Source organism: Odontomachus brunneus, unplaced genomic scaffold, assembly GCF_010583005.1.
Source record: "Odontomachus brunneus isolate Ranch 3 - 2012 unplaced genomic scaffold, Obru_v1 Obru_scaffold_061, whole genome shotgun sequence".
In the NCBI taxonomy this organism is placed as follows: domain Eukaryota; kingdom Metazoa; phylum Arthropoda; class Insecta; order Hymenoptera; family Formicidae; genus Odontomachus; species Odontomachus brunneus.
The window spans coordinates 1,733,342-1,738,330 of NW_022639511.1; the positions used below are offsets into that span (position 1 = coordinate 1,733,342).

Consider the following 4,989-nt stretch of genomic DNA (forward strand, 5'->3'; position numbering starts at 1 on the left):
AACCACAGTCGAATGTGAGAAGAATAATCAACTATGATTGGTCAATTCCTTATTCTTACTTCCTACTTCTTACTGCTTACTTCCAATGTAGACGTCCCTTTACACTAGACTGCTGACTTGGATAAAATAAATGGTTCCAAGAGCTATGTACTGAACTCGTGCGCATGCGTCATACAAGTGGTAAATTAGTGACGTCTGATTGGTGAAGTGAAAGTAATATATACATACCATACATACGTACAATTTATTGTACACATAACCATAAAGTTCAGTAAGAAATGTTAACAACATATTTTTTATTTATTTTTAAAAAATGTTACACAGATGTGTTAAAAATAAAATATTACGTGTGAAAATTCAGAATACAAACATATATTAAATCGTGTTTATTATAAATAAATGCATATACTTATATCTATTTAAAAAATACCAGCAGAGAGGAAGCAATAAATATAAATCAGAAAATAAACATTAAAGTCCATAAAATTATATATTTAACAATATTTATGCGATTAAAAAGTAATAACGCAATTTTGAAGGAACTTTTAGCTTAGATACTATCTTTATAGGAAAGTATTACTGGCTATAAATTAAGCAGTGATAAATTATTGTTCCTCAATATTTTTATTACTCATCAAGTATTAATATTACTGAGCAACAATAATTTATCACTGGTCCATTTATTACAGCCAGTGATACTTTTCTATAAGCAGAGTACAGCAACATATATTTTTTTATTTTATATGTACATAATATCAAGTAATAGAAATAAGATTTAATAACAGCTCAAACAGCACAATGTCCAAAATCGAATAATAAGACATCTTTAAGATAAATTTATAAGGTATTGTTTTAAAAATGTTTTAAAGACGTTCTAAAGCTGTCTTATGATTCAATTTTGGACATTTGTGTTGTCTAGGAGAAAAATAAAACAAGTAGTTTATCAGGAAATAACATTTTTATTGAATAACATTATACAACAAGAATACATTATTCTCTGTAGAATAAAATTTGTTTCGTCAACGTGTCTTTTTCATATGGGTTTTAATATTTCTTGTAAATAAAATTTAGAATACACGTGAAGTCTTATTTTAATATATTTAGAAGTAATTACAGTAATAAGCCGAATTTTATGTGATATATCCAACACTGACATTATGACATTGTAAATTTGGGAACACTGACGGATCGAGAGCAAATTTATTTTTAATTGTAGTTATAACTTTTAAATTTAGAAATGTTATACATAAGTCTGTGTAACCATCTGTTACAAAATCTAACTGTTTTTCAGCTTCCATACAAATCTTAAAAATATTCTTGCTTACTCCACAATAATTGTTGACGTATAGCCATGGCATCAAATATTAAACAGCAATCTTTGTCTTCATCTTTGAGTTCTTTTAAAGCGCTTAAGATTTGTGACTGAAAACCAGGTTGAGCATCCACTGCAGAAGTCCAATTTCTTATATATGATGAGTGAGGTAATTTAAATATTGTCCTGTCAAAATAGAGTCATTAATGAGCAATTACAAACATTAGATAAAAAATGTAAACATCCTAGTACATGCAATCTATTACTTCTTTATAGTTTGTTTTAGTCATAAATATTATGGAATTATTTTTATACTATACATTGGAAAATAATGTATTGTTGAATACGTAAGTAAATAAGCAAGCAACATATTAGTTATAAAAGAATAGTAGCGCACATAACACAGAATATTATATATAACAACAGAGGTGCACACACACACATACTTTAATTTATAACAGCAGAAAGAGTGTATATTACAATTATTCACACAAAAGAAAATGCAAAAATATATAGATAAAATGTTTTGCGTAAATAAGCCATTGAAGCAAATATTTTTTTAGAAAAAATAATTTTTATGTAAACATACCAGTTCACTTTTTTATGAGTTTATACTAGAAAATAAGATTCATTATTAATACCCAAATGAGAAAGAATAGCATAAAATATACCAAGTGCATACTAACCCGCAATACTCACATGTTTTAGGGGAATAGTAATGCATAGTAACACCGAACTGTTTTACCTCCTCGGAATAACGTCGACCATGAGAAAACTTATTTTTATTTGTTTCTTTCATCCTATAATAGAGGGACTAATAAATTCCTAAATTCCTTTTCTAATTTAAAGGTAGCATCATTGTCCAATATATTTTTCTTCTGTAATATTTTAAGTACTGTTTTCAAATTTATAATTCTCTTTTTTTTCGCTGTATACTTTTGTTTAAGATTTTATTTTTATATGTAACTATATTCAATTTTTTCTTCCATATAACTTCTTTATTATTTATAATGGTATGCAACATGTTTGCTTGCTGATTAAGTCGCTTTTCTTCTATGTTTTTGAAATCCTCTATTATCTTTTTCAGTTTTTCAATTTCCATTAATGTTTGATTATAATTTGCACATTTTGAACCTGTAACATATTTTCAATTCTTAAATAATAAACAAATAATTGGTATAAATAATAGCTTTTTCTGAAGAGTATTTATACATACATTTTGATATCGCCACAGTTATCCCATTATTATTATATTCATTTACCACTTGTTCTTTATTTGGTAATGTAAATTGATTGTCTTCTTCATTAGAAGATGTCAAATAATGATGTCCTTTATTAGATGTCAGCAAATCTTGTTTTTCTTTAAATAATATCAGAAGATTTTGTTCTGTATCAAGTGATGATGATTGATCTTCTCCTTCATGAGGTAATATTAATTTCTTTTGTTTTTCATCAATAATGCCATTGTTTTGATTAACTACAATAAATATTTTATTATTTTAACTATTGCTATATACTTTATTTTCAATGCAATATATAAGATATATTATGAATTACATTTCAAATTTATTTAATTATACCTTAATTATACCTTATTATTAATGTCTTTGATATTTATAACTTGTTTTTGAATATAATATACACTATTTAAATAAATAAAAAATTTGACTTACACTTGTTTTGAAATGGAAATCTAAATAATCAATTTAAAAGATGTCTTATGTATTAAAGTGTCTAGATGTCTCAAATCTATTAAACATAATCTATAATAGTAGTAGTGGGTTAAGGCTGTAAGATAATAGAAGTTGATTTTCTGGTATAATAGGACACAGAGTAAGTCTGTAAGCATAAACCATAGAAAATGGAATTCAACCATTTTGCTTATGGACTTACTATGCACCCTATTACATTGGAAAACCAGTTTTCTCCAATATTTTATAGTTTCAATCTACTATTGCTTGTTGTAGACCACGCTTTATAGGTGTATAGTTCAGATTAAAATCAAAATCTCAGTAAGGAAAAATTATATAAGCAAATTTTATATAAATTTGTAAAGTGAGGTTATTTCACCTATTCTATACATTTGTTACCGATTGCCCATCTGTTCTGGGATATGCAATATATTTTTGTAACTTTTACAAGCCATGCAAATTATTATAAGCAATAAACTGTACATATATATAGTTACATAAATCAAACAAGACAGTTTATAAATTCGACATTTCGAATTGTAAAGCTTTTGCTGCATGTCAGACAAATTAATCGATTATACTTACCTATGAAATTTTATTTCACTATTCTTTTTCCAGATATTTTTACAACTATTAATACAACAGGGCACCGGCATTATTGATATATACAAACACTTTTATATATTAGTGTAATATAATAAAACGTATGTGTAGACATCGGCCGGTAATTATGAAGTTTAGCACCACCACCTCCGATTTTGACGAAACTAGGCTCAATCGACGCGTTTTTTTTAAAAAGAAACAACTTTTTCCTCTAACAAAATCGTCGCTCTCTTCCGCGAAGCGAGATATTTAGCGTTAAAGTTAAGAGCTCACTAGGTTAAGAAGTCTGTCACTCCGAAAATGATACGACAGTCTTTCGTTAGTAAGTACTGCAATCTCGAACGACTAGCGGGGGGCTGCCCCCACACCCCCTATAAAAACTAACCTAACCCAACCTATCAGTTATTGTTTATTAAAGTGTTCAACTTTTGTGTTAATGTGACAATAGGTTGGGTTAGGTTAGTTTTGAGGGGGGTGCAGCCCCCCGCTAGTCGTTCGATATTGTAATTATTCAATATTGCTCGTTAACGGTACACAGTGTCGAAAAATTGTAATATATTTTTCGAACTTCTTTCATCAATAACTTTTTAACAAATAACGAGCGACGGCTAAAACCTTCTGAGAGTTATTCAGAAGGGTGACCTCTACAACAAATGTCAAGGTCAAGGTAAACGGAGAGTGGTCCGTTATTCTGTATAATTACCAAAAAAAAATTGTGTTTCTATTGAGTGTATTATTTCTTTTGCATGGGTTTAAAGCTTCTTTAATTTTTCTAGCTATGTGACTGGGGGGCTTCGCCCCCCAGACCTCCCGCACCGCGGCGGGGTGGGAGCTACAGTCTTTTGTGAGAAATTCACTCTTTAGCTTAACCACGTGAGACTGCGACTCCCATCCCGCCGCGATGCGGGGCAAAGCCCTCCAGTCTCATAGTTAGAGATAGATGGTATGACAGATTTTCTAACCTAACACGCGCTCAGATTTGTCTATTAATATCTCGCTTCGTAGTAGAGAGCGACGATTTTGTTAGAGGAAAAAGTTGTTTCTTTTAAAAAAAAAACGTGTTGATTGAGCCTAGTTTCGTCAAAATCGGAGGTGGTGGTGTTAAACTTCATAATTATCCATCGGCCATATTATGTACATCTTTTTATACCACTTGCGTTACGCATGCGCAGACGTTTACTTAACGTTTCATTTAACGCTCTCAATAATCGCGTTATCATTCTATCTTTGTTTCTCAATTGATGTTAAACAAGGATAGAATGATGTCATGGCCGTTAGGAGCGTTAAGTGGAACCCTACCCATGTAATATATAATTTTCAAAGTCCAAAATTATCTCTAGAAATACGGGAGATAGCAGTCTAATATAATATAGATGCTATGGA

General features: G+C 29.6%; 1 long non-coding RNA gene across 3 annotated transcripts; it reads right to left on the bottom strand.

Annotated features, from left to right (window-relative positions):
- Nucleotides 1-1,079: 1,079 nt before the first annotated feature.
- LOC116846176 lies at nt 1,080-4,714 on the bottom strand. Of its 3 annotated transcripts, none has more exons than XR_004378426.1 (6): nt 4,310-4,714; nt 3,589-3,986; nt 2,529-2,789; nt 2,012-2,446; nt 1,902-1,926; nt 1,080-1,498 (listed from the first exon to the last, which is right to left on the bottom strand). It is a non-coding gene; the product is annotated as an uncharacterized LOC116846176 (long non-coding RNA). The 3 variants fall into 3 exon arrangements; XR_004378425.1 differs by having other exon boundaries at nt 3,589-3,991; XR_004378427.1 differs by having other exon boundaries at nt 3,589-3,962; nt 4,310-4,713.
- Nucleotides 4,715-4,989: the final 275 nt, after the last annotated feature.